The sequence below is a fragment of the Tamandua tetradactyla genome, chromosome 8 (genome assembly GCF_023851605.1).
Source record: "Tamandua tetradactyla isolate mTamTet1 chromosome 8, mTamTet1.pri, whole genome shotgun sequence".
Classification (NCBI taxonomy): domain Eukaryota; kingdom Metazoa; phylum Chordata; class Mammalia; order Pilosa; family Myrmecophagidae; genus Tamandua; species Tamandua tetradactyla.
The window spans coordinates 62,592,078-62,611,994 of record NC_135334.1 but is presented as its reverse complement, the minus strand read 5'-3'; positions in this window follow the sequence as shown (position 1 = coordinate 62,611,994).

Below are 19,917 nucleotides of genomic sequence, written 5' to 3'. Positions count from 1 at the left end.
TTATATCCCAATACTTAAAATGTGTCCTGACATTGAGTAGAGCCTCAGAAATATGTGCCAAATTGACTTTAATCTTATTCTAACAAGGAGAATATAGGTATCCCACGTAAAAACTTGATAGTCAACAAAGGAGGCAGTATCACACAGTGCAAATAAGACACATTTCAAGTGAGATGGTTTACTCAGCACCTCCAAATTCATTGCCTGATTTAATCTTCATGATTTCAGTGTGAGGTGAACAGGGTTATCATTCTGAATTTATGGATGATAATCAGACATCTAGAGATTAGAGTGAGTTTCACATAATACATAAGCAGAGATTAAACCAAGACTCTTACCTTGAGTTTAGATAAGACAGCTATTTTAGTTTTGCTTTTTTTTCTTGTAGTCAATTAAACAAAACTGCACAGTAAGGGGGTGCGTTAGTTTGCAAGTTGCCAGAATGCAATATACCAAAACTGGAACAGCTTTTTAAAAGGGCAATTTAATATGTTACAAGTTTACAGGTCTAAGGAAGTGAAAGTCCATATTAAGGCACCAACAAGAGGTTATCTTCACTCAAGAAAGGCCGATGGGTCAGGAACCCCTCTGGCAGCTGGGTAGGCACCTGCCTGGCATCTGCTGGTCCCTTGATCCTGGGCCCTACTGGTTTCAGTCTATGTCCGTGTGGGGCTTCCTGACATTGCTACTTTGGGGCTGGCTTTTATTTCTTGGCTTCCCTTGGCTTTCTCTAGTTCCGGCTTGCTTAAATCTCATGGTAGTGTCTGTTGGGCTCTAAGCATCTCCAAACATTTGTCTTTGAAGCAACTGTTCTCCAGATGGCTCTATCTGCTCTCTCTGGCAGCTCTGAGGCTTCTGTCATTTATGTAGGCTCTGTCTGCTCTGAGCTCTCTCCAAAATGTTTCCTCTTTTAAAGAATTTCAGTAAACTAATCAAGACCCACCTGGAATGGGTGGAGTCACATCTCCATCTAATCAAAAGATCATACCCACAATTGGGTGTGTCACATCTCCCTGGAGATAATTGAATCAAAAGATTCCAACCTACAGCAGGATTAAAAGATTTCAAAATGGCACAGGGGGGCTTGTTTAAAAAATAAACAAATGAATATCTAAAAAGAAAGTAAGGACAGTAGTAAAGCTATAATGCAGAGGAAATATTAGGGAATACTGAAAAATGTGGTTGGAAAAGAAAGTAGGGATGGCTAATGGAGGACAACTACACTAGGAAAAAATCAACTGTTGAAGGATTTTTCACATTCAGTTTCAAGCTACAAATTCCCACATATAGGATATACATTTCTTTAAGCTTTCCAAATACAATTCAGCAAAAGAGGCCAATGATCAAATACAATATGGAGGGAAAATGTAAAATCAAAAATGACTACAAGAAGAAATTAGGCAAAATGAAAAACTGGAATAAAATTAAAAGAACCACTTGCAATAAAAAATTGAGTTAAAGTCTTTCTTCGGGTATTCTCAACAACTCCGTTTATTAATTTCAAACAAATACTTATAATCACCTGTGCCAGATAATGTGCTGTAGATAGACAAACTGAAAGAAACCACTCTCAGGGATATTACAGACTTCTAATGGAAAACTAGCATGTAAAAAATGAAATGCAATAATGTTGAAGGAGCCATGACAGAAGACTGTACCAACACAGTAAGGACACACAAGTGGGAGAATTCATTTTGGCTATTTTTGTCAATTTGTAAACATCTAGTTAATAACCACCATAATATCAGTGTTGAAGAAGGGAAAGATATTTATGCTTTAATATTGGATATTTATAAGTAATATCTGAATGCAGTTCAGGTCAGAGTCTATCAGCTGTGTGCTAGGTGCAGATGTTGTATTCTCCAATAAACAGAGCAATTCAAACAAAGAAGTTACCAAACTTGTGGTATCAGTAACTTTCTAGAAGCTAAATTCAAATAGCAATGCTAATAGAATCTATGAAGAAGCTAATTGCTAAATCTAATTTTGAAATAGACACGCACATTTTAAACTGCATCACCATAATCTAGTTATTTTAATAGAAGCTATACAAATTAAACATAATTACCTAGAACTGTGAGGTTAAAAATTGATGCAAAAAATCTGTAGTTAGGTAAGTGCACTAGTATATTGTTTTAATTATATGCACACATCCATTTAAATTATATAATTTTACTTTCTCCATAAAGCAGTACAAATCACAGGCCTGGTTTATTGAAACATTTTAAAACAAAACAAAATTGAAAAATCTTGACAAAATAAGTCTGTGATTGAAACTCATCCAAATCATTTTCCATCTATTCAAGTCAATGGGAGAAAAGAAAGTCAAGCTACATGTTATCATGGAGGAAAAAAAATTGAGAGAATCATTTTCAATATTTAAAAATAGCTCTGCATCAATGAAAATATGTAAAAATTCTAATTTTCATATTAAATGGATACTTTAGTATGTGAGAAGAGCCTTGATTATATCAGAAATCTGGGTTCACAGCCAAATTAATAAATATACTAGTCTTTTCTGAAAATATTAATATCATAATCCAAGAATTTAGTGATTGATTACAAATAGAAGTTATTAGTATGGGTAGCAGTAGCAGTTACTTCTATCCCTACCAGGCAATTACTAGGCATGAATCTATTTCAAAGACAAATCTCAGGCTCCTCATGTTCCAAATTCATAGGATTATGTAAATCACATGAAATGATAGTTCCTGCATTGTATATTATAAATAATTTCAAACTTTATGTTGATATGACAATTCGTTATTGTTACTGACTGCATGTGTTGGTCTCCAGAGTGAGTCATATCACCTCCAAATAATCCCCCCTCAAGCCTTCTGAATCTTGGTTTCCCCATCAAGAATTCAAGGATGTGGCTCTACTATCCAAATTCTTTTGATTCCCAGCTGTAGTAGCACCATCTTGTGACAGATGTCCTTTCCAAGACAAATTTCCATGGGGAAAATTCTGGGTCCTGTTACAGGTTAGCCCTTCTGGGAATGCAGAAGCTTCCTCAGAAATTTAAGGGACTTAGTACCTATTTGATCTACTTGTTCCAGAGAGATTGTGCCAAAGAAGTACAGGGAATTCGAGGTTTGTTTATTCTCTTGCCTTCCATCTGTCTGAAAAGAAGCTGCCTGCTCTTTTTGTTAGGTCTCAAAATATCCCCTTCTCCTGACCCCAAGTTAGGATGTGATCTCAGGAACATTTGAAAGTAGGGCTTGAGTAAAGGATAGGAGTGGATTGCTGACCCTTTGATTTCATAAGATTAAAAGAACAAATTCCATATGAAATAATCATTATAGGCTAACTGTAAAATAGGTCTACCCCCAAATGTCTACAATTGTGAGTATAATTAATGTTTAGTGAGAAATAATGAAGATTTCTAGAAAATCTAGAAAAAAATTGAAAACAAAACACATATTTTTGCCTCAGGAAAAATGTCCAAAGGTTCAGAAAGTGTGAATTTTCAGATCACTTATGAAGCTATCCTAAAATGCTCCAGCGTATGCTGAACCTTCCTTTGACACAACATTTAAGTACCTTCTATTACCTACACCTCGCATGACCATGTAATTTGTTTCCTAAATTAGGATATTTTGGAAAGTGTAATAAGGTGTGATAAAAAATAATTAAAATTTAAAAACTTTTTAAAGTATGTATTTATTGATTTGACAACTTAGTCTTATTATATCTGCAGGCCTATATTGGACCTTTATTCATAAGCTAGTTTCACAATATTTTTTCAGAAAAAAGAAAATAGTTTATATCCATGGTAATTGAAATAAAACATATTTTTAAATGACTTTATGTAGCTTACCTAAATAACAATACCATAAGCAGAATAATTATTTTTGGTGCATATTCATGTATTTTAATCAGCTTTCTATTGATATCTTTAACATTATACTACAGAAAAAAGGGAAAATAGGATGATTTTTAAAGGACAGTCTTACTATTTTAAATTTTGTCAAAAATTTGCTTATGAGGTTCTTTATGGTTAAGATCTTTGGTCTAATTTTTATTACTTTACTATATATGCTTAAATATTATTAATATATTATTATAATTACATGTTATTATAATATAATTGATTATTAAGAACTATTCTTTAAAAGTCAACACAAAAAACATTCTCTCAAATTAAAGTTCTCATTTTAAATTTTTGCTAATTGAAATATGTACATATTTTTGCCCAACTATGTTCTAGCTTTTATCATTTTGTCTTCATTAAAAACTCTTTTGTGCTATTAATTTAACAAGAAAAGATCATCAAATAAATTATTTTAATTTATAATAGCTTTTATGCTTTGCAAAATTTAAAGGCTAGGAGATTGTAGGGTTTTTCATCTATATTCCATTCTGGTCAGGATTATAATTATCCCCAATTAATAATAGGGTCCCCAATTTTAAAAAATTCCCTCCAGTTTATATATTCCAAATTGCAGTTATAAAAGCATCCTAATAAACTTATTATAATTGTTCAAATACTAGTTCAGATTTTTTAGTTCCTCTCTTGCTTTTCTATAGATCCACTTCAGGGCCTTTCCATTTGCAAACTTTGTTCTCAATATACGCAATTCACTAAAAATTTCAAAAGCTTAAGTTTTGGGCCCTCAACTCATTGGATATTTTGGTTAAATATTCCCAATTGACTTTGATCATAATATAAGCAAAATTAAGGTGAAGAGAAGCAAAGAGATATGATGCATACCATCATGTTCAAATATTTTTTTCCTAGTCAATCTTGGGTCTGCCATTAAAATTTTGAAGCTATTGTCTACCTGTAAGGATATTTTTAAATTGTGATTTCCTCAGTGTATAATTTGGCAAAATGAGTTAGCTTGATTAGATGTATATATGACCAACAATGAGCATTTAACTGTTCCTTAGATTTAATTTAATAATTTAGTTGACCTATGGAATCTAGTTCTGCAAGTTTTCTAATTTAGTAGGTTAGTGATGCCCAAATGAATTTCCTATATGAAATACTGCAAAAACAAATAATTTTATTAAGTTGAACTTTTAAAATGAATTTACGAAAGAATTAGAAATCATGTCAGATGTTTTACTTTTGCTAAAAGAACTGCCAGAATGTTATGTCAACCTTATAATGGGATAAAAATTTGAATAGTTATTGGAAACATACTGACTTTCTATTTGTGAACTCAGATGTCAATGATATAAAACTGGCATCACTTAACTTTGTGTGAATTTCTTCTGCAAATAGAAACCAATGTATTACAGCAATTACTTCAGTTTTTGTATACCTGCAAGAATATTTTAAAAATGTGAACAAAATTAGTTTAGAAAAACTAGCATCTGAGACCATCAAGCCATGCTTCTCTGAGCAGTGTGTGAAGGCACCTCTGAACTGCCCATGTTAAACTGACATCTTCAAGTATCTTCTTCCAATGATACATATAAACATCTAAAGTAGATGCTAATATCTATATAGCATCTATATAGATAAACCGGCTATATCCCCCGGTTTTAATATGGTCATTGATAGTACTACAACCCTCATGGCAGATAAGCAGGGTCAAAAGAATAATTTGCTTAACTTAAAATTCATCAACAACTTTACTGACATATTCAGGGCTTCACAAACTGTAACATAAGGCTTTTGGGGTTTTTTTGGTCATTTTTTTAGTTCATTATTGCTGAAATGATTTATCTTAAAACACTAGAGTGTTGGGCGGGCTACGGTGGCTCAACAGGCAGAGTTCTTGCCTGCCACGCCAGAGACCCAGGTTCGATTCCTTGTGCCTGTGCTTTAAAAAAAAACCAAAACAACAAAACACTGGAGTGTTATCAAACAACATAAATAATTATAGATACATGCCATCCAATTGATGACAAAACCACTGGAACAACAAAACTTAGAAAAAATTTTCTTTCTTCTCTAGCAGGATTGCTCACCATCATTTCTTGCACATATTTAACCTCTATTAGCCTTTATTTTCCCACATTTCTCACTGATGCTACCAGCTAGCAGCCTGGCAGCTTTGTGCATTTCACAATCCATGGCTTAGGCCATCAAAGGCAGTACCATCAAATACTCCTACCACCAACTGAGAACAGAGTAGTTAGCTATCTCTGGTGGCTGGTTTATTAGTACATGTCATTTTTAGCATCCATAGTTCTGCATACTGGCCTTTGAAGTTGCCCCATGTCTGCCAAAAGTCAGGAAAAGAAAGGTTATTTGGGGTCACCTTTTAAATTTAATCATGTGTTAAAATGAGAACTCTGTAGGCTGCACATACATCTCATACTTCATTAATTGAGAACATGACAGAGCCAGGGACAACCAAGTAAAGAACGACTAAATACGCATTGGGTTATTTTAATGCAATAATTTAATGCTTCATTGAAATAAATGAAGGTTCTTGCTAAGCTGAGCAAGACATCTAATGAAAGGCATAAGATGGTTCTGCCCCATGCAATGGAGACTTGTTATACTACTTATACTATACTATTCAGAAGCTTAAGCTGTTTTCCAATAGTTTTATGTGCGTTAAACCAGAGTTTAAGTTTTTACTTTTTTTTTCTAAGGGGTCCTAAAGGGAGTGTAGCACAGAATTAATGTGGGCTCTAGAGTCAGATCACCTGCACCCAAATTTCAGCTTTGCCATCTTCTAAATGGATGACTTTGGACAAGTTACTTTAGCCTTTCTCTGCCCCACTAACCATTATCTACATATGGGGATGAAAAAATCCTTAAAGTTTTTATCATTAATAATAAACAATGCATGTAAAATACTTAGAACAGTGCCTGACAGATAGTAGACACTCAAAAAAATGTTAACTATTATTATTTACCATACTATATTGAATGAGCAGCTCATGTCTCCTTCCCCCATTAGATCATAAATACCCCAAGGACAGATTCTATTTCAATAATTTCTGTAGTGACATCCAGCTTAGGGTACAAATATAGTAGGTATTTTATAACTATGTGTTGAAAAATATGAATAAACATGTATTCCAACTTTCATAGGGCCTAACCTATTGCCTTATAGCTAGTTCATTAAATATTTGAACCTTAAGCCCTGCGTGATCATCTAATGGCAATAGTCATGTTCAATTCACCTTATATCCATACTGTTTTTATATATACTGCATGCCCAATTAATGTTTAGAGAAGGATAAAAGAGTTCTAGCTTCCAACCTTCCAGATGGGTAACACTGGGAAAGTTTTCTTTTGGCATCTGTTGTTTTACTCTTAAAACACTGGTTCCATGAAGGATGATTTGGAATAGAGAGACAAAGGAGGGGAAAATAATAGCTCTAGCATATTGTAATAGAGAAAGCATGTTCTAAAGTGTGATCCACACAAATTCTCTTGTTCTGCATGAAACTATGTCCTCACTGGAATGAACAAAAGCTAAAGGCAGAGAACTAGTTTAAAGATACCTGACCTTGACGTTGCTTTATTCCCCTGGAAGAGAAGGTAATCTTGCTGATGATTAGATTTCTCATGAGCCACAGAAGCCTGAGCTTTAAACACATTCCCATAAACTGAAGCTCACAAATGAATTGATTGAGTTCTTCAAGAGTGGTAACATTGATTCATAATAAAAATCTGTGGCCTAGCAAAAAAAGAGCTTTTATGACCTAAGAGGACCCTACCTTGCCAGGACAGGGTCACAGGCAGCAGTTCTATCAACCTCTTTCCTGCACTTTCCCCTCTCACATTATCATCTCAAGGACCATGAAAAGTGATGCTTTGGTGTGCCAAATTGACTTATGTGTGCACAGCATGCTTCTGATAAGTTTTGTATTGTATGCTAACAATACAATAAGAGTGTAGAATACACATATGTGATAAAAAATTAGTTTCTTTTTTCAAATACATGGAAACTTGGGCAAGGGTAAATGTGCATGTGTGTATTCAGCTGCAGGAAAATTCAAAACCTTTATCATGCTACTATATGTTGTGAATTTCCAATAAGGAGATAGAATATATGGTATTTGCTAAACTTATCTTATTATACTAATATTATGAATCTACAGCAACATGAAACGCATTCAGGGGGAAATTGAAACAATCAAGAAGAATCAGAGTCTGGACCACGGTGTCTGCAATATTTAAATTATGTTAAGAAAATTTAGAGCTATATTTCATCCCCAGTTCTGGGAGTTCATTTTATCCACAGTCAGATTTAGATCTTCTTGAATTCCTTTAGATATGCCTTGATTATAAGAATTTTTTAAAAATAAAATAGACTTGATTGGTATAAAATAGTATTCCATAGTCTCCCTTTTTATAGCTTCTGCTACACATCTTTTTACTTCATTGCATGTATTTAAATATTTGTTTTTAATGGTTGCATAATAGTACAATTCCATAGTTAACATCTCTGAGCATAAATCTTCTAGATATGTGAGATTACCTCCTTTGGATGTGTTTTCAGCAATGTAGTTGCTGAGTCAAAATGCTTGAAAACACAGCTTTTACAAATAGAATGTAGGGGTTTTAACCAGGGGATAGAAGATGGGTATGAGGTAGCAATTGCAAAGGAAATCAACTTGAAACTTTCATAAATAAGAGCCTGTTCTAGTTGAAGAATGGATTATTATATGAAATAATTTTATCATTATCATTAATGCCATATTTACTGAGCCTTAATATATATTGGACGCTACTTTAAGCACTTTACATTTCATATCTCTTTAAACTTCACAAAATACTGAGGTAATTACTTTCATTATTCTTATTTTACAGATTAGGGATTTGAAGGACTAGAAGGTTAAATAGCCCAATGTCACTCAGCTAAGCAGAAGTAGAATCCGGATTCAAATCCAGACACTCCAATTCCACAGTCCCTTTATTGGTCACTACTGTTCAGCAACTAACAGAAAAATATATGCACATATGAACCTAAAACAATATGCCATTATGTGCAATGCAGCTGTGAATTTAACCATCCATCTTCCCTCATCGACATACTGAAGAGACTCTTACAATGGTTCAGGATAGTGGTTCTATACTGTGGTGGTGAAGTTCACATGTCAGTTGATGGGGTTACATTGTCTAGTTGTTGGTCAATCAAGCACTGGCCTGATTTGTACTGTGAGGCTATCTCATGGATTTAAATCATTAGTCAGTTGATGCATCTATGGATGATTACATCTACAGTCAACTGCTTTCAGCAGTGAGAAGTCTCATCCAATCAGTTGGAAGCCTTGAAGGGGAAACTGATGATTTCAGCAGTCAGAGGGAACAGCCTCTAACTATATCTACACAGTCAATTTCTTCTGGGAAATTTATTATCACCAATCGGAGTTTCCAATTTGTGGTTTCTCCTGGGGAATTCAATATCATCTTTATTGGAGTTCTCAGCTTGTGGAATGCACCTCAGAATGTGCACTTTCCAATCCCCACAGTTGCATGAGTCAAGACCTAAAAAAAACTCAAAGTATGTACATATACACACACACACACACACACGTGTATGTACATTTATGTGTGTGTGTGTGTGTATCCTTGTCTGTTTCTCTGTTTCCTCTTCTGTCATGTACATTCAGATCATCCAGTCTCAACTCTGCTTCAGGAACTTTGGTATACCATCTAGGCTATCTAGACATTGAACCTTCTTGGTATCTGTGTTAATATTACAATACTACACGACATCATTTCCATAAATATGAGGAGGTCTCAGGATAGATGTGTTTGGTCAAATACTAACTGCAAATGATTTATCCTTTCAATGGACTTACTAATTAAAAAGTACACACAGGGCGGGCCGCGGTGGCTCAGCGGGCAAAGTGCTTGCCTGCTATGCCGGAGGACCTCGGTTCGATTCCCGGCCCCAGCCCATGTAACAAAAACGGAAAAACAAAATACAATAAAGCAAGAAAATGTTTGGAGATGTTTCCCTTTCTCCCTTCCTTCCTTCCTTCTATCCTTCCTTCCTTCTCTCTGTCTTTCCTTTAAAAAAAAAAAAAAAAAAAAAAAAGTACACACAGAAGCACATGCACATACCTACACTCATTCCTGCTCATAACTCTCATTATCTAATCAAAATAGCAAGAAACATTTACAGGGAAGCAGGACTCACATGGTTGTGTAGGAAAAATTGCTCAAAAGTTCAAATTTGGTGTTCCTTTAATCCAGTATCCCTTAGCAGCTTGCCTAGCTCACAATTATATATTCTAAGCCTAGATAATCCATTTTCTCAATCAATGTTTGGCTAAAACGTGTATATATATTTTGTCTTAGTGGAAAGATACCACCTTGAAATTGTAATTTGAACCTACTCAAAGGCTTTCTGTATTATTTCTGTCAGATTTATTTTCTAGTAAACACATGATAATTTAGGTTTTCCTATATTCTCTTGGTAAAACATTGTTCTAGTTTGCTAGCTGCCTGAATGCAATAAATCAGAAATGGAATGGCTTTTAAAAAGGGGAATTTAATAAGTTGCTGGAGTACAGTTCTAAGGCCAAGAAAATGTTCCAATTAAACAAGTCTATAGTAATGTCCAGTCACAGGCATCCAGGGAAAGATACCATGATTCAAGAAGGCCGATGAAGTTCAGGGTTTCTCTCGCAAGTGAAAAGGTACACAGGTGAACACGGTCAGGGCTTTTCTCTCAGCTGGAAGGACACATGGCCAGCATGGCATCATCTGCTAGCTTTCTCTCCTGGCTTCCTGTTTCATGAAGCTCCCCAGGAGACGTTTTTCTTCATCTCCAAAGGTTGCTGGCTGGTGAACTCTGCTTCGTGATGCTGTAGCATTCTCTGCTCTCTCTGAATTTCTTTCATTCTCCAAAATGTTTCCTCTTTTATAGGACTCCAGAAACTTATCAAGACCCACCCAAATGGGTGGAGACATGTCGTCACCTAATCCAGTTTAACAACCATTCTTGATTAAATCACATCTCCAGGGAGATGATCTGATTACAGTTTCAAACATATAGTATTGAATAGGGATTATTCTCCTTTACAAAATGGGATTTAGATTAAAACATGGCTTTTCTAGAGGACATACATCCTTTCAAACCAGCACAAATATGTATTCCTTTCTTTAACTTTCTTCCTTTTTAAAGTTGTTTCCTTTCTTTTTTTCACTATGCAGAACTTGTTCTTATGATTCTATGATAATATTTCAGAGATCTGTAAACAATGAACTGTTTTCTTCCAAAAAGAATAAAAATGAGCTCATAGATTTTTTTGTGTATAGTTTATATTGGGATAGCAAGTAAAATTTTCTTTTATAAAAGACCCTTTCCTTTTCAGTACATTAGGAAAGGACTTAGCAGAGCAAAATTTAGTCCAATAAAGTAACTTCTGGAATTTAGAACAGTCACGCTCAAGCTCCAGTTTATCATCTAATTTAGAGAATTCATTTGGCCTCTTGGAGTCTTAGTTTCTTCATCTATTTAACTGGAAAAATAGTATCATCTAACTTTGATCAAATATTTCTATGATATGTCCAGTGACATAAGCTCAGAGAAAACATTTTTAAATTTATAAGGTGCTATAAAAATGTAAATAATTATAACCAAAAAAAAAAAAAACTTGAAACTGAATACCAGAATTTTGCCTGGATTCTTCCTAGTTTACCCTACTTTCAAGGTGAGTTTTCTAGTACTTAGAAATAATAATACAAAGATATACTAGCAAAACAGTAACACTAGTGACCAATAGTGCATTTACCATTTAATAGGCATTAAGTACATTTATTTAATTCTTGCAAGTGTCATGTGAGGTAGAAACTAATACCATATGCCTTATATAGAAATGGAAAAGGAAGCTTAGAGAAGCTCATCAACTTGCCAAAGAAAGACATTTATTATGCGAGGGAGCCACATTCAAATATAGGAATGACTGACCCCAAACCTATGTGTTTAACCAATTAGCTGCCTACCCATCCCATGACACATGAATACATGTCTTTCTTTATCCTTGTCTCTGCACGTGCCAATATGATGGTGCCAGGTGTGAAAACTTCTGAGACCTCTTCATTTGAGGAAATAAGAGCCCAGAGAGAGATGAAAATTAGGCCACAAATTTGATGTAAAACAGAGGTCAGACTGGAGAGACCTTATCTATTGAATAGCAGCAGTTTAAATAGATGAAAATCCCTTCTCACACAGAATAATCTCTGCAAATTCAATTCAGTTACATCAATGTGATTATGAACTATGTAATGACTTATGGAAATTTAAAGTTAGAAGCAAACAGATTGATTTGTGCTCTGCTGACCAGAGCCTATTCTGTAGGCACAGGCACAAATTTTATTTTTATGTAAATCAATCCAAATGCAGTTCCTGCTCCTAAATTATATGCGACTGGCCTCGGCCCATGTGCGTTATTTCCCGGGCAGCAGGAACCTTGGCTGGCCGCTGAAAGCCCAGTGCAAAGCCAAATGTGGATGTGAGGGAAATGAAGGAAAAGTATTGGGACAGAAGCAGGTTCCCATTTTCAATTTCAGAAATTGACAAATGCATTGAGGGTTGATGTCCATTTAATGTGGTGTAATAGAAAAGTTTGGAATTAGAATCGTTATAGGTTGGGTTGCTCTTTGGGAAGCTGGCCTCTCTTACTTCCAGTGCAACATCTCTTTCATTCTCTCAACAAGCATTTATTGACGACCTTCTCAAAGGCCAGTCACTTGGATAGACCCCCGGGAGATAAGCAATATTGAATTCCTAGCTGATACACTTTACAGTTTAGTGATACAGTAGATATAAAGCCAATACATTTTGCAAGTCCTGAAATGCTGGAGTATGATGATGGTGGACGTGAGGGAAGATGAAGAGAGAAGGGGTGGAGAGAGCAATGAATTTCACTTCAGTAGGAGTGGGTAGGGTTCTGCAGAAAGGTAATGCTTGAGAAAAGCATTTCAGGATGATAAAATAAAGATAATTATATAGTTAATAGGGCCTTTATTAGGAATAAATGCAACAGCATATGTAAAGACTGTTCACAATGATCTACATCTAAATGCTAGTTAATTTTTTTAATTATATTAATATTGTGTGGGTGTAAAAGCAGAGATATATTTTGCTTTCCCAAATCTATTCTGCTGTTGTGTTCAAACAAGTATTTAGCTAATATATTCAGTTTTGCTCTATGCTTCTAACTGATGCTCACCAAACTGAATTCAAAGCCTGGAATTCTCAAAAATGGCACAGGAACATTCTGGACACTATGTCTTGAATCACAAAATGTTTTCCATCCCTGGCAATATAAATGCAGCTGAACAACTCATATTACAGGACCCACCTCCTCCCCACCCACCCCCAAACAAATGAGTGCCTGAGTCAGATAAAAACCTGTCCATATCTTTCAATTCCACTCACCCTCCCCCACCTCACCCAATCCACAAGCTCCTGTCTCTGTGTGCAATTTTATTTGTTTGCTTGCTTGCCTGCTTTCGGCCTCCTGGTTTTGTCAAACTTCTAGATCATTGAATCTAATGCTATTTTTCATCCGGGATGTCATAGAACCAAAAGATTTACGAGAAGTATTTTCATTTCAAAAGACATCTAAATATTACTAAATTTAAAGAAAAAGCTTGACCATGCTTCTGACTTTATATATTGTCTTTCCACCTATTTCCCAGGCATGTGAACCCTTCAATTGGTAAAACAGAACAATACAAAGGAAGGAAAACAATCATAAAGTGTAAAACTTGATGACTTTTAATCAAACAAGCATACCTATATACACCAAATTATTACATAGGTCAAAAATAGAACACTGAGGGCGGTATGATGGTGGTTCAGTGGCAGACCATGCCAGAGACCAGGGTTCGATTCCTGGTGCCTGCCCATGCAAAAAAAAAAAAAAATGAACATTGATAGGGCCTCAGAGGTATTCCACCTACCTTACCAACAGTTAATGCTTTGTTGATACCTAACACCACAAATAAATTGTGCCTATTTTTAAATATATACAAATGAGATTGTACATTTTATAAACTCTTTTGTTCATGGTATCTTTTACTCCATATTGTATTTATGAGTTTCATCCATTTTGTTATATGTGGCAAAAGTTTGTTTATTCTCATTATTGCCTAGTCCTCCATTATATAAATTTGCCAATACTTAACTTTCAAGTTCTCTTGCAAATACATAAATACAGGGCATTAGGCTGACCTCACTTAAGATGTGCCTGTTTAAGTCATTTGCTCACTTTCCTAATTGGACTGACTGTTGTGGTAGGCATAAAAATGGACCCCTAAAGAGGTCCACCCCATAATTTTCTCAACCTATGAATGTGATACCTCACCTAGCAAAAGGTACTTTGCAAATATGATTAAGGTTAAGGATCTAAAAAGGGGAAATTATTGGATTACCTGGATGGGTACAACTATTCATGTGAGATATAAAAATATAGAAGAGAAAGGCACAGAAGTGGATCAGAGAAATGGCATTATGAGAAGGATTTTGTACCTATTCCTGGTTCTAAGATATAATCTCTAAAATAACTGGAGAGATTCCTCAGGGAGTTCACAGCAGACCCCGTCTGACATTTAGAAATGGAAAGGAGTTGTCAGTCCTACAGCTGCATGGAAATGAATTCCACCAACACTATCTAAGCAAGAAAACGGGTTCTCTACTAGTTTCCTACAGAAATGCATGCAACTCTGCTGACACTGATTTTAGCCCAGTTAGACCTGTAACAGACTTCTGACCTGCAGAACTGTATAACAACAAATTTGTATTGTTTTAAGCTACTAAATTTGAGGTATTCCATTATGGTCACAATAGGAAATCAATACAACTATCTCGTTCTTATTTCCATATGATCTTTACATATTCTCCACACGGATTAAATATTGCAAATGCCATATCTCTATCTGTGGTTTCCATCTTCCCTCTCTTAATGGAGTCTTTTGATAAAAAGTTAATTTTAATGTAACCCAATAAATTAATCTTTCCTATAGGTAGTCAATTATGTATCTTATTTAAGGTATATCTAGTCTGTCCCCAAATCATTAAGATATTCTCTCAGTTCCATTTCATACTTAAGTTGATAATTTGTTGGACATACTTTTATCTATCATATGGTATAAGGATCCAGTTTCATTTTGTTCCATGTGAGTATCCAATTGACCCTACACTATTTTTTTTTAAAGATTACTTATTCCCCACTCTCTGGTCATTCCACCTTCACCATATATCAAGTGTTCATATGTTTGACTCTTTCTAAATTCTTGTTTCTTTTCAATAGTTTTTCGTTTTTCATAAAAATGCCAAGATCATTCTGTTTTAATTAACTATACCTTCTTAACTCTTGATTTTTGTCATTATAAGTCTCCTGAATAAGTCAAGACTATATGGGTTCTTGGCCCTTTGTGTTTCGTGTACTTTTTGGGGGGTGGGTGGGTGGAGGGCAGGCACCGGGAATCGAATCCTTGTCTCCCACATGGCAGGCGAGAACTCTGCCTGCTGAGCCACTATGGCCCACCCTCTGTATACATTTTAAAATCAGTTTCTATGAGCCTACACACACACACACACACACACACTCCAAACAAACAAACTCTGTTGTGATTTTAACTGAGATCTCATTAAGTCTATAAATACAATTGGGCAGATTTAGCCTGTTTTTAATACTGTTTCTGCCAGTTCATACACATGAAATACCCATCTATTTGTTTAGGTCTTGTCTGATTTCTCTCAATAATATATTTTGGTTCTATATGTAAATTTCTTACACAGCATTAATTATATTTATTATATTGTTGATGTTTTGTAACAACTCAAATTATATCTTTAAACTGTACTTGCTAATTATTGAATGTAGGCAGAAATTGATTTATTTTTTATATTAATCTTGTAACCATATAACATTCTAAATCATATAATTCTAATGGTTTGTCTATAAAATTTACTGAATATTCTCCATATGTAATAGCATTTTAATAAGAATATTATTTCTTCTTTCCAATTATTTTGTCATTCATTCACTTATTGATATTCTGTACCATATTAAATAGAAATGGCAAAGGTGGGCTTCCATGTCTAATTTCTGATATAAGATGGCATTTCCATTATTGTACAAGCTTTGTTGTTAGATTTTCTATATAGATACCTAATATAAAAATAAGCATTTCCATCTATTCCTAGTTTGCTAGTATCTATTATGAATAGGGGTTAAATTTTAACAGACCCTTTTCATGCATAAATTAAGATCGCAACCTTTTCTCCTCATCTTGGCAATGTGGTAAGTTACACTGAATGATTTTCAATATAGTGACTAATGCTAAACTAAGCATATATTCCTGACAACAGAACCAATGCTGTCATGATTCTTTGACATTGTCCTTTTTCATATGGATAGATTTGGTTAATACTATTTAGAAATATTTGCATAAATGTTAATAGGAAAGAATATGTACTTACTGACACAGCTTTAAAATACATGAGGCAAAAACTGATAGAACTGCAAGGAAAAACTATAGTACCATCTCATTGGATGCAGCAAATGCATTTGCAAAATCCAACATCCATTTTTGATAAAACCTCACCAAATGTGAATAGGAAGAAATTTTCTCAACATCATAAAGTAAATCTATGAGGAATTTACAGTTATACTTAATTGTATGAGAGTGAATTATCTCCTTCACTCAAGGTCAGTGATCTCTACCCTCACATCTCTATTCAACTTTGCACTGAAATTTCCTGCTAAAAGACAAGTATATAAAAATAAATAGTGGGGGCAGTGTGACCATGGCTCAGCTGGCAGAATTCTCACCTCCATACCAAAGACCCAGCTTTGGTTCCTGGTACCTGCCCAAGTAAAATAAATACATAAAAAATAGATGGCATCCAGATTATAAAGGAAGAAGCAAAACTCTTTAAAGATGTCATAATTATTTACAGAGATAATCATATGGATTTCACAGAAAAAGTTTCTAAAACAAATAAATGACATTATAATATTGCAGGATAAAACAACAATATATAATACTTGTTTATATTTTTGTACACTAGGAATGAACAATCTGAGATTCTTATCTTTTATGTATCTTTATGTTTAAAGAGGGTTTCTTGTAGATAGCATATAGTTAGGTCCTACATTTTTAATTATCTGACCATCTCTTCATTTATATTTGGGTGTTTAGGCCATTATTTAATGGGATTATTTTTATGGCTGGGTTTAAATCTACCATCTTGCTATAGACTTTTTATTTCTCTCATTTGTATTTCATTCCTCCTTTCTGCTTATTAAAATTCTGAGTATTCCATTTTAGTTTATTTTGGGGTGATTATTTATAATCCTTTGTGTTATGTTGTTAGTTGCTTTAGAGTTTAGAATTTATATATTTAACTTATCATAAGCTACCTTGATGTGACATTGCATGCTTTATATCTAATATATGAAACTTAGAACAGGTTACTTCAATATCTCCTTTCCTGGATTGTGTTACTATTGCGATTCTTTGTATGTTATAAACCTTACAGCACATTGTTACCATTTTTTTTACTTAGACAATTGATTATCTTTAAAGAAATTTAAATAATATGAAAACCAGATTTTGTTTTTCTACTCTTTTTCATTGTATAATTTCCATTATGTAAATTCTGATTTCGATCTGGTAGCAATCTCCTCTACCCGAATGGCTTCCTTTAACATTTTATGGATACATTAAAAAAATGAATTATTTCGGCTTTCACTACCCTGAAAATGCCTTTATTTAAACTTCATTGTTTAAAGATATTTTGTTTGGTATTGATTCTAGGTTGACTAATCTTTTTTGTTTGTTTATTTTCCCAGTACTTAAAGGTGTTGCTCCATTATTTTCTGTTCCATTGTTTCCAATGAGAAATCTGCTGTCATTTTTTATCTTCAATACTCTTTTTTAATGTGTCTATTTTATTAGGCAACTTTCAAGATCTCTTTATCCCTAATTTAAGAGATTTGACTGGATGTACCTTGCTGTAGTGTTCTTTGCATTTCTTGCATTTGAAGATTTTGAATTTGTTTTTTTTTTTTTAATTTGTGGGCATATGGTATTTAGAAAGTTTATAGCTGCTATTTCTTCAGGTGTTTTTCCTTTTCCTTTCTTGTCTTTCCTTTAGGTACTCCAATGACAAACATATGAAATCACTTAAAATGTTCCAACAGCACATGGATATTTCATTCATCTTTTTTTGGTCTTTTTCTCTCTCTTACATTTTGGAAATATCTGTGGCTCAAATTCATTAATTTTTTTTAACAATATAAAACCTGCTGGAAGGGGGTGCAAAGGTAATTCAGTGGTAGAATTCTCACCTGCTATGCAAGAGACCTGGGTTCAATTCTCAGCCCGTGCACTTCCCCCCAAAACAAAGAAGCAACAAACGAACAACAAAATAACCAACCAAATAAAAAATCAACAAATGATTCTGCAATAACAGGAAAAAAGAATGAAAAAAAAAACATGGAAAAAAGAATGAAGTGTGCCCCCTGCCATACAGCATACAAAAAATATAAAAATAAAAATAAAAATAAACCTGCTGGAAGCAGATGTCCTCTATATAATTTAAATGCTTTTTTTTCTCCTCCTTTGTACTTCTATTGTTTGAAATAGTTATTTTATTCTAACTTACCTTCTATATGTTTAATATTCTTTTAGTTTTCATTTAGCTGCTCATTGTTCCTGCATAGAAATATAATTGATTTTTGTATATTGATTATCTATCTGGCAACCTTGCTGAGGTTATTCATTACTTCTAATCATTTTTTAGATAATTTCTTAGAATTATTTTATACACAATATCATATCATTTGCAAATGGAAATAGTTGTACTTCTTTCTAATCTGCATGCCTTTTTTTTTTTTTTTTTTGCCTAATTTTCCTAACTAGAACTTCTAATACAATGTTGAGTAGAAGTAGCAAGAACATATAGGCATATTTGTCTTGTTTTTGATATTAAGGAGGATGTATTCTCCTTTACACTGTTAATGGTGATGACACTTATGGATTTTTTATATGTGTCTTTATTAGTTTGTAGAAGTTTTTGGTGGTTTGGAGCTGTATGTACCCCAGGAAAACATATTCTTAAATCTAATCCGTTCTTGTGGGTGGGAATCCATTTAAGTAGGAACTTTTGATGAGTTTACTTCAGGTAAACTGTGCCCAGCCCAATCAGGATGAATTTTAATTCTATTACAGGAGTACTTTATAAGCAGCATGAAATTCAGACAGAAAGAGAAAACTTCAGAGAGAACAGTCAGAAGGTGAAATCAACGGAACCAGAAGAGAAGACAGAGAACAGGAGAGACCACCATGTGCTTTGTCATGTGACAAGCTGAGGCCCAAGGATCAGCAGGCGCCAGCCTCAGCATACCACGATCTTCTATGACAAAGCAGCACCTTGATGATGCCTTGATTTGGAGTTTTTCTCAGCCTCATACTGTGAGCGAATAAATTCCCATTGCATAAGCTGATCCATTCAATGTGATTTGTCTGAGAAGCCTAGAAAAATAAAATACCTAGTTTGTTGAGCTTTTTTTTTTTTCAACCATTAAAGGGCATTGAGGTATTTTTTAATACAATTTCTCTATTATAAAGATCTGTTTTTTGTCCTTTATTCTATTAATATGGTTTATTATTTAACTTTCCTATGTTGAACACTCATGAATTCCTGGAATAAACCCCACTTGTGATTCATAATTCTTTACCATACATTTTTAATATACTTCTGATATTCCCTCTTTTTCTCTTTATGCCCATCTGGATACTTTCTATTAACCTATTTTTTAGTTTTCCAGGTCTTTCAGCTGTGTCTATTTTACTGCTGATCCTGCCTATTGTATCTTTAATTGTATATTTAAATTTCTGTTTAATCTTTTTTAATGGAATCCAAATCTCTGTTGCAATTCTCCATGATATATTTTTTCAAGGATATATTAACAATAGTTATTTGAAAAAAAATTTTCATCTAAAAACAACAATGCCTTTATCTTTTC